This window comes from Plectrocnemia conspersa, unplaced genomic scaffold (assembly GCF_051122295.1).
Source record: "Plectrocnemia conspersa isolate PC_06_02 unplaced genomic scaffold, ASM5112229v1 ptg000011l, whole genome shotgun sequence".
Taxonomy (NCBI): Eukaryota; Metazoa; Arthropoda; class Insecta; order Trichoptera; family Polycentropodidae; genus Plectrocnemia; species Plectrocnemia conspersa.
Window position 1 is genome coordinate 10045026 of NW_028277175.1, and position 19997 is coordinate 10065022.

General features: G+C 28.8%; 1 protein-coding gene and 1 long non-coding RNA gene across 22 annotated transcripts in view; one reads left to right on the forward strand and one right to left on the reverse strand.

Moving 5' to 3' along the window:
• br (broad-complex core protein) overlaps positions 1 to 19997 on the forward strand; it is a 105051-nt gene that overhangs the window by 52343 nt on the left and 32711 nt on the right. For 2 of the 21 annotated variants that reach the window (XM_088197643.1, XM_088197655.1), the window contains exon 1: positions 12417 to 13795. The exons of 17 other annotated variants lie outside the window; for them this stretch is intronic. The gene's annotated coding sequence lies outside the window, so the exon portion shown is untranslated. Of the gene's footprint in view, positions 1 to 11205; positions 11334 to 12416; positions 13796 to 19997 lie in introns of those variants that run through there. 2 more of the 21 variants (XM_088197658.1, XM_088197638.1) reach the window with 2 other exon arrangements.
• On the reverse strand, positions 2433 to 4887 carry LOC148229414 (uncharacterized). Its single transcript, XR_015811385.1, has 3 exons — positions 3617 to 4887; positions 3075 to 3334; positions 2433 to 3009 (listed from the first exon to the last, which is right to left on the reverse strand). It is a non-coding gene; the product is annotated as an uncharacterized LOC148229414 (long non-coding RNA).

The window sequence follows — 19997 nt, forward strand, 5'->3', positions numbered from 1 at the left end:
TATATTTCTTAATCTAGATAATAAACCTATTTTTCTACTAATTTTTTTTAATATGTAATTACACTGTTCTTTAAAATTTAATTTTGTATCAACAATTACTCCTAAATATTTTATATTATCCACTATTTCTATACTAGAGTTATTTATTACTATTTTGGTACTATTATCTAACACATTTTTATAATTAATAAACATACATTTAGTTTTATTCTCATTTAATTTAAGTACATTATTCTGTAACCATATTTCTAATATACTTAATTCATTATTTAAATTATTTACAATTTCTTTAATGTTATCACCTATGCAATACATTAATGTGTCATATGAACCTTTGTATTTTTTTTATTTCTATAGTGACTGAGAGATCGAAATTAGTGATTATTAAATAGTTTTAATTTTGATTGATTTCCTAAATTTTCCTATTCTAACGAATAAATCTTTTGATGAATAATTCAAATAAAATCGAGCCAAGTTGTGCATAATGACAAATATTAATTTTAAGCTTCAATAATAGTTTAAAATAAATAAAATAGATAACACTAATTTGCATTTACACCGTTGTAACGTATTGAATCAATGCCTCATGTTTCAAATAAAATCAAATATTAAGGCCTAATTTTTTACCAAATAATTATAATTAAACATTTTATTTTATAATATTATTCAAAATTTGAGTCATATTTCCGTATAACTTAACTCTTATTAACATAATAATAATATTTTAACCTCAACAATATATTGTGTTTATTATATCGATTATAACAGATTAGGTTTTCACAGATTTTCCGAATCTCACGAATGAATATCGTGATAAATAAGTGATATTTATGGATTATTAGCTTTAATATAAGTTAATAATTATTAAAACTTATGTCACTAATTTACATATTTTGCTTTCTGTCTGATATTTCACTAATTAGTAGTTTCTGACTGATTTTACTTCGTTGTAATGCTAACGAAAAAACAGAATTTTTACAATAAATAAATTTGAATTTCACAGACTTTTCTAACCTTGTGGGAGAATATCGTTATGATTAATTTGAATTGAGCTAAATCATACGTATTTGTTATAAAAAAGAATTATAATTGCTACATAAAGAATTTAATTTATATAAAAAAATGTTTAATCGATTCTAGATAGGAGAGAAAAAATCATTTCAATTTGATTTTATTTTAAATAATATCTAGCTGGTTGTTGATATTTACACGGTAGTAGTTATCATTTTACAATAACATGATTTTTTAAATAAAGTAATTATTTATAATTTGTTTTTATTAATAACATATAATAATATATAAGTACTTTTTTTTCTTTTTTTATTCGCCGCTATAATAATATTTTAAATACTATTAGCGATTTAATATAAATGTTCTAGCTATAAAATTATTTTTATTTGCTTAAAACAAATGATAATTGTAAATAAAAATTATTAAACATACTCCGTTTTAATATATAATTTATTAAAAGAACATATTATATATAAAAATTACGTATTATTTTTGTAGTAATAATTCAATGTAAATGAAATTGTAAAAAATAAATTGATAAATACAATAAATAAATTAAATATAAGTAACTTAGTAAATAAACAATACGATAAAATGACTTATTTATTTATATGTATTATTTTTAAATACAATAGTACATTAATTCCGATAAAAATGATTGTATTGTATTATTTAGATGTAATTTTTTTTTCTTGTTGCTGTTACAAAATCTTAATTAATTTTTTTTAACATAAATATCAGATTGCCTTCTAATTATAGAAAATATAAAAATATACAATTATATGATCGTTGAACAACATTCGGATAATTTATTCACGCTCTTGATTTCTATTTACCATACAATACCTATTATGATAGAACGAAAATAATAACTTATTTTTAAATACAACAAAAGCCTTAAAAATACATTTCTATGGTTTTTATATAGAAAAATATTATTTTTGATGTAACTCTTTTTGCTAATTAATTATTAAATTTTGTTACGTATTAAAAATATTGCGTCATTAATAAGAATCACTTTTCACACACACCCACATGAAAGTCGCTAGGGACCGTGTATCGGGAGAGCAAAGAGAGAAAAAAACGTCGAACGAAATCAAGATATAAATAAGTTGTTTGGAAACATTGCTAAAATTCGATGGCGGCTCATTTCCTCCACGAGTTGTGCGGTATACAAATTCTTCTGACAGCCCCAATATTTCCATCTCCACGCCGAAGGGAGGAGGTGACTAACTACCGGCCCTTCTGCCGCCCCCCGATGCTCCCCCGGAAAACTCTACAACATCCACGAAAAACTCCACGCCGACCCCCCACACCACTGCGGGGGCGGCGGCCCCGGGGGCAGGCGACGGGGGCGCCATCCTTGACTCGCACACACGCGCGCCCGCAGTACAACAGTGCAGATCTGGCAACCAGGAAGAGAGAGGAAGGCCCCACACAGATCTGTGTGCCATGTACCCCTGTAAAATCCGGGGATGGGGTAATTCCACCCTGCCAAGCGTAATGATTTTTTGGCGATGAATTTATATTCGCGGAGAGAGGGGCGCGGGGGCGGAGAGCGGGGCGCCCCGCTACACCCTTCCCCGGTTCGGATTCGCGGAGGGCGCCCTCATTAACACCACCCACCACCCTCAACAGATATGCAACTTTGATCTTTGACAGATAACTATATGGTAGTGGCGATTTACTACTGCTTGGCATTTTTTTCTTTGACGCGTAAACAAACCGTAATTGGCGGACACGTGGCGCCCGTGAACGTACATACATATATGCTGATCAAAAAGTATCTGAACTTAGGTACGAAAAATATAACTTACGTTCAAAAGTTAGCACACTACTCCCCGAATTATTTTGCAAACTTTATCATGCGTTTGTTTCATAAGTCATGTATACTCATCCCTTTTATTGGAATTTTGGAATCTTAGTCCTGATACTAAGCGACTGGTTGATACAAAAAATCGAGTACCAATGCTTTTTGATCAGACGTCGTGTATACAACTCGTAAAAATATTCTAGAAACAGTTTTTTTTATTAATGCAAAGATATTATTCAAGTGCATACACAGAGCTCATAAAATATTTCTAAATAGTGTTATTTTAGGTTTAACTTAAAATATATTTGGTGAATTTAAAAACAAAAAGGTATAATACATGCACTCTTCTTTAACACCCAACGCTCGCATAAAAAATCGATTACCTTATAATGTTATTCACAAATTGTATCGATTACGTTCAAAATTGAACACACTACTCCAAGCATTACTTTAAAAGCCATTTGTTGCATTAAGTGGCGGCCCGTAAAAATTTGTAGTGGAGGGGCTGCACTAATAAAAGTTGAAAAATCGAATAAAATACCCTTAATAAAATTTAAATAACTACTATTTAACTACTAATGCATGTTATTTAAATAAATACTGTGAACTTAATGAAATAGAAATAATAATAAAATCTGAAATAACATCCCTGTTTCTAAACCATAAATTCTTGTGATATTTAAAATATGTCATTTCAGTGAAATCATACCGGAATACATTCTCACCGTTAGATATATATTTTTACCAGTGTAAATGTAATTTATCTGACAGGTAATACATACTTATCATTACGTGTACATACAATGTATAAATGTTACAGTGAATTTATATTTTTCAGTGAAGTCCAAATACATTTTCACCAGTAGATATATATTTCTATTAGCGAAAATATAATTTAACTGATATAAATGCTGCTTTAAAATATCTATGAATCTTAATTTGACAGTTTCGAAACGTTCTTTTGCTGTTCTAACCCAAACCAAACTTAATGAAAGTTCTAAAACTAACTATAGTTTTAGAACTTTCATTAAATCAAGTCCAAAATACAGACTAGAATAGGTACAGACAGTCGTCGTATCTCGCATATTGCTCCATAGTTAGTCTGCACTATGTTTCAAAATTACGATAGCTATCCTTACCGATATTACTATGGTTTTATGAGTAATGGTCAAAGTGAATTCAAACCGTATTTTGGTCAATAGAAGGGCGCAAAAAAATATCACTTCTCAGAAGTCAAAAATTCATGTCAAACGCAATAAAATCGTGTCGGCGCTGTTTCAGTGGGAACGCTCGTTACTGAGCGTTCACACTGCGATGGCTCCGACACGATTTTATTGTTTTTGACATGAATTTTTGACTTCTGTGAAAAGATAATTGTTTTTTGCGCCCTCCTATTAGTCAAAATTTGGTTTAGATATGCTTCATTCGATTCTCACTTATTGTAAGTCGTAATATAATTATAAAACACTAGAAACAACAAAGCGTTTCCACTGCCACGGCACGATTTTATTGCTTTTGACGTGTATTTTTGACTTCTGAGAAGGGATAATTATTTTTTACGCACTCATGTTGGCTAAAATTTTGTTTAGATATGCTTTATTCGATTCTCACTTATTATAAGTCGTAATATTGTTATAAAAAGTCTTAATATTTTGCTGTTGATTTTATTGCTTTTGACGTGGATTCTAAACAGCCATTTATAGAAATACTACAAATTCCAATAAAAATAAAATATTAAGAAAGTGACCACTGACTGGCTAACTTTTGCCCCTCCTTCCACTTCCTGTAAGAATCTGAAATTATTATCTGCATTAGTTTTTATTTCATCCGTGTCCTTAAATAGCATATTAATATTTATAGTCCTAATACTAAGCGATTAGTAGATACAAAAAATAAAGTATCAACAGTTTCTGACCAGACGTCGTAAATGATCATCGATAATATATTATTTAAATAGTTTTTACACAGTACTCTTAATACGAGGATATTCTCAAGTGCATTAAAAAAGTGTACGAAACATTTTTAAATTGACTTTTAATACATTTAGTGAACTTATGAAAAAATAGTATAAGTCTTTCTCCCTTTTTTGAAACCCAACGTGCACAAAATTTTCTGATTGTCTTATATTTTAGTAGTTATTTTATAAATATAAATTATAAATAATACTAAATAAGCATCTTATTATCTCACAATCGACCCTGTGGTGCAACTTTTTAGTGCAAAAAGCTACTAATACTTTTTAATCAGACCTCGTATACAATATTTTGTGGTAGTATCTGAAATAATTTGCCGTATAATTATTCTTTCCATATCATTATTCATAACTATGTACCAAGTTTAATATATGCACAATTTGATTGTAAGTCATGGAAATTTTAAACATGTCTTAAAACATAGTCTTCTTCAAATATTTTTATTGATAAAAATAGGAGATAAATTAAATTTATTTTTAGGGTTTATAGAGACGAATAAAAAAGATTAAGGCTCTCTGGGGTCGTTATTAAACAGAAGTTATCCGCTAGATAATTTAATCTTATTCTATGATTGCGTGCCAAGTTTCCTAATACAGCGGCATTTTCTTACGTATGGTGGACATCAAGGACAATCTGACATATGAACTTTTTGGCGAACAAATATTCTCGATAAATTTAATTTGTGTTAATACATCACCTACTTAACATTAGATTACGAATATCTAATCTAGAACGAAATATCAAATTTGATCACTTAATAGAAAACACAAATATGGATGACTATAATTCAATTTTTGTCTTTCTTCTAAGCACAATTTTCTTTACTTTATTTTTGTAGACTTTTTTTATAATAGTCGTAAACAGCGCTATTTTTTAATTTTTCAGTGATTTTTCTTTACACGCTTTTTTATGCTCATTTGCAATTTTTGAATTATAATATTTTTATAGCTTTAAGTATGATGAGATAAAATGAATATTATTAAAAAAAATTAATAATGGATTAATATAATATTATGTTTAGTTTCAGATATTGATATATTGAATAATGATTTAGCTTTACAACTAAAAAGGACTTAAATTAACTTTCTTATAGTTTTTTATTTTTGTCCTAAGCAATTACTTTACTTACTAATCGTTCAGTTTTTTAAGTCACTGCATCTATTATATCTCTTTAACATAATGTAGTGTCTTCTTCAAATATTTTTTTAATTCAAAGGTTGGTATGTATGATTATAAATAAAAAGCGCTTGTGAAATAAGATTGAAGCATATTATTTTTTTCTGATTTCAAGTATTTTTAATATCTTAAAATACGAAGCATTCTTTATAAATATAGCATTACTTCTTAAAAAAAACATTTATTATAATTTTAGTTTGGTATTTTATTGCCAGACAACACAAAATAAATAAATAAAAATATATTTCGCGTAGACTTGCTCATATATTTATGCACATACATACATATATAAAATGTTATGATATGATAAGTTCAGTTAAATATACACACACAATATAGCACAGTATAACCCTTTTGGAAGAAGTATAAATTGTCGAAAAATTAGCTAGGGGAATCCGCGAGGACCTGAGAGCATCTTGAGGGTAGTCCAATTGACGGAACAATCCCCCGTATCCAGAATGGTTTACGACTTACATCCGACGTCTGAGACTCCCCTTGCCCCGTTTTTGACCCATTTAGTCTCGTGTTGCTCCGGTGGCTTTTTTGCATCCAGAAAATCAATTGCTAACATTCCGACCTACTAAGGATGCAATTTAATTAACAGTTATTAAAATATATCACATTTTTATATCGTGTCCTTAAACTTGTAAACCCGATCGTCGTGCATTAATCTTTTATCTGATAAAACTTATACGGGTTGTGTTTCGCCCGTGCAAACTCAACTCATGTGTGTGTGTGTAGTTTGAATTCGGCTTTCGCTTATACAAACTTTGTTGACAGTTCACAAGAGGGTAAGTGACATACCCTTCGCGACATTGGCATAAGAATCACTTTTGTTGAGTAAATTTCTGCGTACGATATAAATCTTCGTTTAAAGTGGACGAAACTGTAATTAATACGGGCGCAGTGTACCGTGTAAAATCCTTTAGACAATAATAATAATAATAATTTATGATACACAAGTTTAATTATGTATACTACTACAATATTTTAATTAATGAAAATGTGGCTTTATAAAAAAATCATGACCATAGACATTTTTTTGTTACAAAAAACCCAGTTGCTGCTTCAGACCGGGCAAGAAAATTTATATCTCTTTCGACCTCTCCATCTCTTCGACAGCCACCCTATTCCTCTTCCTCCGATGCTCTCCACTATCGTAATCTTCTTTAAGTTATCTTCACACCAAGTAATAATTTGAATAGATTTTATATCCAATACATACATATTTTTTTTATTATATTTACATTTTAGCAAAATATATTTCATACTATATATATATATATTTATATACAATTTATGATATCTATTAATTTAATTGAGAATAATAGTCTTATAGCTAATAATTAATAAGATATTTTGATATTTTTTAAAAGTCATATACATATTTAATATTATTTTTATGTTAATAATAAATAAAATATAGACATTATATTTTTCAGAACAGCATTATTATTTCTAATTATAAATAAAAAAAAATTTAAATACTTTTTGCCTCAATTCCACCAACACTACATATGCTATTTAAAATTTATCTTATGCTTATCCAGATTCTATAAATCTTTCAGTAAAAAGTGAATTTTTATTGTGTAAATGTTTTTAAATGAAAGAATATATGTAGTTATATCTAAAAATACAGTAAATGGAATTTAAACATGAAAAGACTTACTAATTGAATTTAATACTTATCTAAACGGAATTGCTATTTCTTTTATTTAAAATAATTTTAGTCATTACATATAATACAGTATGTTACATTTTTATTTATATGAAACATATGTATCACAGGAAGTAATACATACATTTTTTTAAATATGATTTTAAAACTTGCTTAACTTTATTTACAAAATATTTTAATATCCTTAAAAGTGTTTTTATTAAATGTATTTTTAAATAGGAACAAATTAATTTAATTTCATAAGGCAGTTTTAATTTTATTATTTTAAACAGTCTATTACAATAAAATACAACAATATGTTTGCTTGTTTGCAATATTGGTAAATTAAAGCCATTAAAATCGACATTTCAATTATAAATTGTAGAAATTTCGGAAATCATTATTAAAAAAAAAGATTTGTATAGGTAATATATACAATTATTAAAATATATACTGATTTCAGAAAAATATAAATTTGAGTTTTATGGGACTAAAAAATTATGGTTAGAAGATGTATTAAAAATGCAATTCATTTTAATACTAATAACTATAAATAAAAATATAATTACATAAATGAGTTAAATCTAAACATCATCTTATAAATTTGTTTTATGCGTTTTAAGAAATGCAGCAATTATGTGAATAAATTGTGTTTTTTATAAATCGCTCATGTTCGCTCGTTAAAGCAATAAATAATACAATAATTAAATTACAAATATTAGCTCATATTATAAGATGTTTGAATATATGTTATTAATTTTAAACTTCATCTATCGAAATCTGATATGACAACCTGAGTTGACTTGGGGATTCAATCAGAACGGTATTTTTATATTTATTGCGCTCAACAATTAATTTTATGAATGCTTTTAACGAATAGGTTTATTTTTTATTAAAAAAAGAGAATATTATTTAATGCAAAAAACTTTTTTGCATACGTTGTGATAATAACCAAACACAAATAAGAGTTTCTATTTAACAGAAAATATTAGGAGTTCATATATTATTTTATACCAAATGGAATTTCTCTACTCAATTTAATTTTAAAGTACGTCAATACCGGTCGACATACATTTTAACTTTAAAAGATTGTTATTCTCGGTAAGACTTGTAAAGTCCAAGCATCAATTGGCATTTCCGATGGTAACCCCTATTTAAAATCTTGCTCATTATTATGTTTATTAAAAAAAATATACTAACCATACTATGACAGTATTTTTTTAAATAAATTACCTTTAATATTTTAATATTATTTTTTTTACTGTCAAAAATAATGGTCTCATATTTTATAGTATTGTTTTTTTTTAATAATATATTTATATAATAAAAAATCAATAGAAGATGTGTGTAATACGCATAAACTCAAACAATTTAAAAGGCTCGGAAGATCTAGAGTGTAACAGGTATATAGTTTGTATGTTCCAATCACGTGCATTCTAGATGCCGCTGGGCGCACTGTTCCTTCCAGTCCAAGTACCTGCAGTGCGGCCTGAGCTTTAACGCAACGGTTTTCGAATCCGACCAATAGAAGCGATTCAAAAGCGATAATTATCAATCATAATTACTATTAATAACAAATGCGCACCGACCGATGTACGCGCGTACGGCGGCCGCGTGCGCGCGCTTAAAAGCGGCGCATATCCGGGTCTCATCCCCACAATTAGGAAGTGAAAAAAATATATATGAAAAAGCGCGTGCCCGAGCAGTCAAAATTCAGATGCGGACGGGTGGTAGGGGGCGAACGGGGGGTGGGGGCAGGGCGCTCTGCTCCGCCACCGGCGGTGGGGGGTGGTGGTGGCGTCCTCCCACACAGCCGCAGATGGAGCCGAACTCCGTGGCACATTTTATATTTTAATTGCAATAGCTCGGGTAGTGCCCCCCCCCTCGCTCCCACCCCACTCCACCGGCGCGTCTGTGTGTGTGTAAAAATGGTGTCGGGGTGGGGGGTTGCGCGCTCGGCTCTGCACTCGTATCCCTCTCATTTCCCCGTGCAACCTTGTTATTTATCCGCGTGGTGGGGCGGAAAGAGAGCGCTCGCCGGTTTTTCCGCGCCCCGCTCTCTCGCGCCGCCTCCCTCGAAAGCTCACGCACTATTTTTTAGTGGCCGCTGATTACGGCAGATGTCTCGCGCGACGCCGGCTCAACGGCCGCCTCTGTTCAAACGGGCGCCCGGCGCCGATCGGCACCGCCGCACTTCCGGTTCGCGTAACTTTTTTTTTCAACGTCATCTTTTCGCCCCCGCCGATTGTCTCACGAGTATTTATCCTTTTTTATAACTTTTTCCACTCCATAAAAATAATAAAATAGTGAATTCGGCATTATTCCGTTTTTGCAATTTAGTTTTAAAAGTGTCGTATTTAGCTGAAAAGTGGTGAATTAGTGTTGTGAATCGTTTTGAAATAATAAATTTAATGGTTAGATATGTATTTGATAAACTAAAAATAATTGTATTGAGTTAAAATTATTTTCCAAAATACATTGAAAAAATAACTATAAGAAAAATGAATCTATTATTTATATTATTATTCATATTTTAAAGTAAATTTTTATAAAATACTCATATCACACAAAAAAGTTAATTTTTCTAAAAAAAATAGTAGTATTGTAAATAAGTTCGTTATATTGTTCTATATTGTTGTTTCAAAATAGTGGCTATTAAAAAAGGTAAAAAATATTCATTAAAAAATCAAAGACCTATTTATTAGCAATAAAAAAAATGTAATAATATTTAATTTCAATGATGTTTATAATTGAGTAAAAAAACAATTTCGTATATAAATTGCGCATTTAAAAAATCAAGAAAATGGCAAAAAAACTAATAATAAAAACCTAAAAGCATCTTTTAATCTTTATTATAAAAAATATTTTAATTGCATATTAATAGTAAATTTATATGTTTGTTTTAATAAAATACAATACATATTTATAAAATTTAATTATGCATTAGGAATAATTGATACATATTAAGTTAAAAATTCATATTATCGGCAGAGTTCTAAAAACATGCCAGTCAAAATTTGTTTTATTTCAAACTCGGATTATGTAAATATATCGCGTCTTTGACTCAAAAGTTTCTTAATCGATCAATATCAACTTTTGAGTTAAAGAGAACGTTTATTTGGGATACGCAGAAAATGATCCTGAACGAAAATATTTTTTTTTAATGTTAATAATATTTATACATTTTAAGCCTCATTTAATTATTTATTAAGAGAATAAAATAATAGTGCGTAAAAAGTATCTCAATATAATATGCCTAATGTTTCAACAATAATATTTAAAAATCATAATTATTTTTTATGTGAGTGAAAAAAGTATTTTACATAATAAATTATTAAAAAATAATTGTGATATTTACTTTTCACACCGCGAAATATTGACGAAAAAGCTATTTTTCACACTCGCAAATACTCGTGAGACAGGATTACATTTAATTTCATTCAAAATAATAATAATAAAAAACAATAGAAAACGTAAACAAATGCACGTGTCGCTCTAAAAATATACTATATCACGTACGGAGCCGGCCGATTGCAATTTTTTGGCCACAGATGTCGCCAGTGGGCCGCCGTGCGAAAAAAATGACCGGCGCCTGTCGCGACGAGGAATGCGCCCCTCAGACGATCGACGACCGCCGCCGCGGCGATGTCGACGCGCGACGCCGGAAAAGCGCTTTCCGCGACCCCCGGCTTTGGCCATAACGGTGACGTTTCGGACCATAGTCGTGACGCTTTGCAAAAATACTTCATTGTAACCGCACAGCGTACATGTTCGTTATCGCGCCGCACTATTTTCGGAACTGTGCAATTTTTTACACGGAGATAACGCCGATTTTTACGCATTCATTCCCACAGCAATGCATGCATTCGCTTTCATTATTTAAATTCAATAGACGCAAAATCTCAGGTTACGGCCAAATTAAAAAAGTGCAATCGAACCGAAGACGCAGGTGCAAAAAGGTGGTAGCTCTAATTTTTTTAATAAAATTATATATGTAGTAAATAATTAACTAATGAAATATTTACTTATTACATATGTATTGTATAATAATAGTTTAGCGTACTACAAAATGATTCATCGAGTGCAGAAATGGTATATGTACATTTTTAATACACTAATAATATGACTTGAAATTATTCAGTATAATGACTTAAATAGCTAAATTACTAGTTTCGATGACAACAAGCAAGTATTTTTGTTTCTGATAATAACGTTGGTAGGATTAAATGTTCTATAATTATACAAAAACAATTTGCATTAACTTTAAGAATGTTTCACTTCCAATAAAGAGCTTACTTTATTGATTTCTAATTACATACATAAAAATGTATAGCAAACGAGCAAAGTACAGAGAAAAAATATTCAATATTTGCTTGATTTGTAGTATATTGTAAAATCTATGCAGGTTCAACAGGTGCGTAGGCACAGAGATGCCGAATTCAAATAGATAAAGTATCAAAAAATATTAGTGTCATATCACATATAAGAAATCAATCTGCGGCCCGAAGTCCTAACGCGGCTCGCTGGTCATTATTTATTAATTACTCGGTTCGCAATCCCCGAAAAATATAATGAATTAAGTTGTTTCTTACATAAAACGGCAGATTCACAATTTATTCGTATAAAATAAAATTTATGTTTGCGTATCTTTTTTTTGTTAATTAGTAAAATTCGATATACATTATTTTTTTATAATAAAAATACATTTTTACAATGTAAAATGTAAGTTTATTAATAAAATTTTTCAAAAATCGTAGCTTTTCCAAATTCAATATCCAAAATGTTAACACTTTGCGACATCTTTACGAGCAACAGCATTTTAAATTAAAATATACAAAAAATTACATTCCATGCTCAAATGCATTTTTTAGTTTCATTTTATTAAAAAAATATTAATATAGGGTCTCATAACACAACAAATGATTTCAATAGACACATTAAATATGTTCTATATATAATATATATTCTTACAAAATAACACATATTCAAAAAAATCGTAACTTCATTAGAAACATTTAAAGAAAAAAGCTGTTTTTTGTCATATTTATTTATATGATATGACGGTTTTTGAGGAAACGGTAACTGCCGTATTTTTGATTAAATTTCTATTATAAATATAAAAATAGGCATTTGAAATATTTTGGCTTAATTCGTTGATCAGTCTTATTATAGGCCGTTATTAAAGAAATGAAAAATGTAACTCCAGTAGTAAATATTATAGAAAAAAGAAAAACATATATTTTAAAATTGAAATACATCTACACATTTTTTGTAAAACTAAATTTATTTGATTCTTACGATATTTTTTGGAAGAAATTGTTTAATTAATGGTAGCTACATATTTTTTTAAATAATGATTATTTCAATACATTAGGTGCAACTTGTTCCAAATGTATAGAAATAATCTTAATTAAATCAACTAGAAATATAATATATTATAAACAGCAGGTTTTTATAATAATATGCATTAAAACGGTTTTATGAGAAAAATTCATAAATTTTTCGCTGCGCGGCTGAGTAATGCCGAGCCGCGCAATATAAATGGGGATCTACTATATGCAGTATTAAAAAGTGCCTAATTTTAATATGTATAAATTATTTATGTTATTTTAAAAAAAATGAATGGCATTTTAATAAGTTAAAATTAAAAAAATAGAGCTACCACATTTCCCCCCGTTTGACGTTCGACGACGGACACGGGCGCGAAAGGTCGCGCTGCGGCCAAATTTAAAAAGCGTCCAAGGGGTGGAGTCTCGCTAATCGCCGTCGCGCGGGAAAAACATGGCGGCATTTTTTGAAATAGTCGATGTTCGGACGCGAGAGCGTCAACACGGGTTCGAGATAACCGACCGAATTCGGCGTGACGTCACAACCTTTAACGAATGCGACGCTTCTAACTCTTATCTGAGCTTTCGGAGCTTAGTTCGCGCGGCGCTCGTGTGCAAATGCATATGCAGTTATGCAAAAATTACGCAAGAAGTGACACGTGCGGTGCGTTCTTTCCCAGGTTGTTTCACTAACTTTCGATCCGATTAAACGAGACATTAACGCGCTTTCGTGTGTGATTACGGGTAAAATCCAATGACAATGGTGATCGTGTCGAGCTTGAAAATATTCGCGGAAGCTGCGCGCTGCTAGGCGATGATCATCTACAAATGACTGAAGGTATTTACTATTAATATTATATTTTTACCGCAAAGATTACAAGCTCTTTTCAGCAATATGTTAAAATACATTTTTATGATATATGCATGGTATATTTTTTTTATTTAAAATAAAAACTAAATTACTATTGTATATTTTTAAAGTAGAAAAAGTAAAATTAAAAATTAAATATGATTGTCTATAATATACTGATATGATATTTAGAATATTTTAAGCTCATTTACATCTGCGTTTTTCTATATGAAATAAATTATATTTTATAATTTTTTTTCAGTAGCAATATTTTTTGGTATGATATTCCATACAATTAAGTGTTATTTTTATACAATTATATATATTCTATATGTATATGCATATTTTTCGCTGCAATTAAACCTGAATATAACTTAATACTACAATTATTTATAAGTAAAATTTTATGATGATTTTAGTGGTGGGCAATAATACTTATTTTGTACAGACAAATAACTGGTATTGAAAAAAATGCCTCACAATACATATAAATCGGATAACTACGCGTCACAAGTATCCGTAAAATAGATCTAATCGGCAATAAAAAAAAAATATAAATCACTATAATACCTTAATTCTAAAATTATATGAATGCCTTCGCCTTTTATCGAACATATTACACTACAAAATAACTTAGCTGTAGCTTTAGAATAACTTATTTTCTTGTAAAATATTCTGAATAAAATATTTCCAGGTAAGCTATAACTTTCAATACAGTAATTCTTCGATTTACGCGATAAATTGATTGTATGGTTTTAGTGTAAGTCAAACAAGAAACAAAATAAGTTATTTTTTTATTCATATGCGTACATAATATTAAAAAAATCGTATGAACATACATTTAAGTAAAATATGCTCATTAAAAGTATGTAGTTTATAGTTAATATAATATTTTATTTTAGTAGCCCTTTTTCTTTAAAAATTAATATATAGCGCGTAATTGCATCATCCACTTCTTTTGACACTTTAACAAATCTTCTTGGTAAATAACAGTTTTAATTGCTCATTTTCTCGCTATTATTCTGAAAAAGAGTCCTCTATTTTCTAATTCTAAAATTCTATCCGATTTTCGTTACTCGTTTCCGCTAAAAACGAAAAACTCTTTTTTCGTATTCAGACCCAGTTCTTTGATCATTTCGACTAGTTCGCTAAAAACATCTTCAACTTCTTCAGTCTGCATAATAAGTGCGTTTATTCCATACGTTACTCATCGTAGATATTGAAATCTCTCTCCACTTATTACTTATCTTTTTAACAGCCTTATAAATGTCATACTCTTTCCAGAATTGCGTTAACAATCTGCCGTTATATCCGTTAATAGCTCTAAATGCCAGCCTAAATGTGGTCTATATATTCAGAAGAAAAAATATTATTATATTTTTATTAGTCACATGGCAGATGAACTGGTGCATTTTAAACTACCAATAAAATAATAAATGTTAGATTGGTAAATGTATGATATTTTTCTACCTATCGCATATATCTATATTGATCTAGATTGACTAGATTTCCATATAACAGATATAAATGATCTATAAATATTCTTTAGACCCTTAGGTATTTTTTGTGGTAAAAAGTTGTTAGATTTTGCAATCCCCAGCAGCATCTTTACTTTAAAACCTAACAGAAATGTATAATATATTTAAGTCACTTTTTCTCTTTAAGGATAAAATAAATCTTAAAGATAAAATCAACTGTAACAAAATAATATGAACATAATTAAAAGGAGCATATAATTTTACATATGAATTTTTGTGGCATAAAATTGCAATATCAGTCGAATGATAAATAAAAAAAAAATATTTAGTATTCAATTATATTTTACAATACTAATATAATACTGCTTTTTAAAATGAAACTTAAAATTATATATTTTTTACTTATCAATCATAAAAGTGTAATAAAACACACGTTTTTTTTCAAAAAAATTTTTAAATAAATAAATATGCGTATATTTTATTTATTTTGTTATAAATAATTATCAAAATATAATTTTATATATTTTTTCAATTAAAAAGTGTAAACAAAAAAACTTTAAAAATTATTGGATCTTTTTGGCCAAAAAATATTATCACTTATTGTACTTCTTTTTAAATATATTTTTCTGTATTTCATATATTTAGTATAATTTTAAGTATAAATATATATTTTATTTAATTTCAATTTTTTTCAATCTTCAATTCGTCCGATTGTAAGTTGAATCTTATACGAAAAAAAATCAAATCCTAGTGCAAAATACACAAAATACTTATTGGTCTGACAGCTGTGTAAATAAATAAAAGTAGTCCATGAGCTGAGAATATCGCGATTTGTTTTCTTCTTCAAGGCTTTCGACTTCGTATACAATAATTGATTAGAAAAATATGTATCACTTATTAAAAAATGATCAGTATTACGAAGTGATATTTATTAATTAATAAAAAATACCCAGTGTAACGCATTGCGCCTGTCTAATTATAGTCGTAGATTCACAGTTCGAGATATTAAGACAAAAAACTAATTTTGTGTAATTAATATATCGCAGCTTCAAAAAAATGATCTATTAAAAAATTCTATTGCCTGATAAAATATTTGCTCTTGTACGTTTCATTATTGATATTTATTAATTAATTCTATAGATTTTTGCATACACGTGTCTATTATTGATTTAAAATAGTGTTTAAGGTCATTGAAGAATATAAGTCTTTGACACTGCGTTTTTTACGTCTTTTACGTGAAAATGTATACATGCAATTTATTAAAATACATTTATTGCTTTAATAAAATTTTAGTTAAAGAAACTTATATAAGAATACTCGACAGATTTCCAAGAAGTACCATATTATGTATATGTATCATTCTATAAACATATTACTATTTATTTAAAGAGCTGGTGAATTATTACTATTGCGTTTATTTTCGCTAGAATTATCTATTCAAATAAATATTTTCGCGATGATTTATTTTATCATCATAAAAAAATAGTACACTACTTCCTGATCCAAATGTTTGCGATTGTCTTATTATTATTTAAATTAAAAAGACATAACGACTACACTAGACCTTGTCGAAAATTAGGACGATCTATGATTTATCTATTCCGATGTATAAACGACACACGCACGCGCACAAATTTGCAAAAATGGAATTATCTAAGAGGAGATAAAAAATGTATGCGAAAGTGTGTTTTGCGCGCGCGTCAAAGTGTGTGCGTAATATTTGGCAAATCATTATCTAAATCGCACTATTTGAACAAGTGAAACTACTGCTAAACCTAGGCGAAGTGTTATATAGTTCAAGGGTATATATTATACATCAAAAACCGTATGAAAAACATTAGATTCGAGCGGAATATTTGCCGTATACAAAGACATGTCCGATTACTGCGAAAATGTTATTTATCAATTTGACATAAAAAAAATAATTGACAGGATGTAATTAATCATTTTTTACTGCAAGTATATGCATGTTAAAAACGTACTTTTAGATGTATGTTTAGTTTTAAAATTGTTGAGAAGATAGACGATTCACTTTTAGTTAAAGTAAAGCAATCTTTTATGTAATTAACTATTTCACGTGTGTTAATAGTCGCGCCATAAAAGAACGAGATAAAGTTGGATAAGCCTTTACTGTCAATTTTAATTTAGTATTTATTAAAAAATATGCGATTAGTATGCAATGAACGCTATAGCAAAATTTAAGTATTTTAAACAAAAATAATATATAGACATTACTTACACTGTAGCATTTAAACACTGACTTTATTAGTTTTTCTTATTATTTTTAATGATATCTTATTTATATATTATTTTTAATGCGAATATTTTTACTTTAATGTAGAAAAAAATATTTGCTGAGAAAATACCCAATTTATTAGGATATGCTTATTTTAATTATGATACTCGTAGTAATATTTAGAACTAGTTAAGATTTAACGCAAGTAACTTCGTGATAAATTAGAAACAGTCGTTCTTATTGTATGTACAAACATAGATCCGAAAGAGGCTCTTTTATAACTATAATTTAAGCGATATATTTTATTTCATTGTATACACAACGATACAAAATAAATTAATGGAAACTACATTTTTTCATAGTATATTTTTTCAAGCTATATTTTTTACAGTGTCCTATAGTATAACTGAGAAAAAATTAAACAAATGGCAATCAATTACATTTATATTTATATTTTTTACGGCTCTGTATGATGCATATTAATTTTTTGTTGCACCTTACTAATTCATCATATGTATTTATTGCTCATCAACGACTTAAAACTTTAAAGTATTTTAAGGTGTATTATATATATATTTTAAATATAAGTTAAATTTGTAAGGTGTGTCTAAAAATAAACGTTACTGAAAAAGTAAATACGCTTGTTTATAATTAAATATAGCTTGACTGTGTAAAGTTTAATATTTTTTGCTGTAAACATCAATCGTTTGACACCCTATTTATATACATGACACATATAAACATTCATATAATACACATAAAATAGATTCATTACTTTGAAATTAACGTTCATATCACTACTGCATGCTTTAACTAGATCAAACCATAAATCTATATTAAAACCACAAGTTTAACCATAAATTCTGCATAATTTGGTTTGTTGATGTGAATATATTTGTTAAATTTGTATTTTTAATATTATTTACCGCAAATATTATTGTGATTCGGAGAATTGTTTTGATGAATTTTAGATGAATTAGAATCGACTTTATTTTACAACATAATATTTGATATACGTTGTATCTATTGGATCTTTAACAAATTGCTATGACTGGCTCCATACATATGTAATTCAATGTATGATATTAATATAGCAAATTATATACACTACCGTTTACTTTCATTTGAACTACAGTTGATATTAAATAAAGTAGTACTTCTGCACTATTTTTCTGAAACGAATTTTATAAACAATTTTTCACAAAGCTCGCTTTCGCAAACGAGGAAAAGTCGCTTATATTTTTACTCATTCTTATATCTTGACTTTCCAAATAGATATTTACTATATAAATTAATATTTTTATTAGCCATAAATCATATACTGTTATGCAAAAATGTATATAAATATATTTTTTATCGTTCACTAAGCATTGTTTGCGCGCAAAGCTAGCGATTTTTTAAAGTTCAATAGACTTGATAAAAAAATGCGAGAGTGCTGTAATAGACTTTATTTTTATGTGTCAAGTAATTATTTTTATACATAAAAACACAAACAGGAAATTGTCTTTCGGATCATATCGATAATCAGAGCTGTTACTGCAGCAGCGATCGTACTTTTATGTTCACGCAAACATCCAGCGAAATTCAACTCGTGGAAGATTGCGCAATATAAGGTCTACGGTTGCTACTACATTGCACAATATGCCACAGCACGTGGTACATTCAACAGGTTGCATCCCGCCTAGGATCAAAATCGGGACGCATCGCCCCTCCTTGTTTACGATCGGCTCGCTTAACGATTAATCGGAATCGGGCCGCGTTAAAATTAACGATGTTTGAAATACCATTCTCATTATCTACGTGTCAATGGTGAACGTACACCGGGTGGTAACTCGAGCAGTGAGTCAATATTGAAAAAGGAGCATAAAAATTAACGACGTCTCGCGACGAATCGAATCGCCAGTTTTAATCGCGATCCCACGCTTCATCAATCGAAAACATTGATAGGAATGATGAGTTCGACACTACTCGATGTAGGAGCAGAGCTCGTATAGAGAAGGACGTCTCAAATGCCTGGCAATAGTATATAAACATCTTGGATATGCAAAAAATATGTACATAGCATTCGAGTAATGTAAGTGGAGAATATTTCGTTATGTGTTTCGTTTATGTGCATGTCATTCAATTAAAATGCATACCATGAATCTTAATAAAATTGAAATATTAAAAAATCGATCACTGGCTAACCAAATTTTGACCCTCTTCCTGAAAACAGCTAAAATGACGTCCCTGATTCTAAACTTTAAATTCTTTTGTTACCCTGCAAAGAAAATCTAAAAAAAACAGTCGAATCTATTCCGAAAATATTTTTTAAATTATGTCATTTCAGAGAAATCATATCAGAATACATTTTCAACGGTAGATATAAACTTTTACCGGTGAAAATATAATTTATCTGCCAGGTGCTAGTAAAATTATATTGATTTCAAATTTTATATAAAATGTACTATATAGTAATATATACATTTACATACAT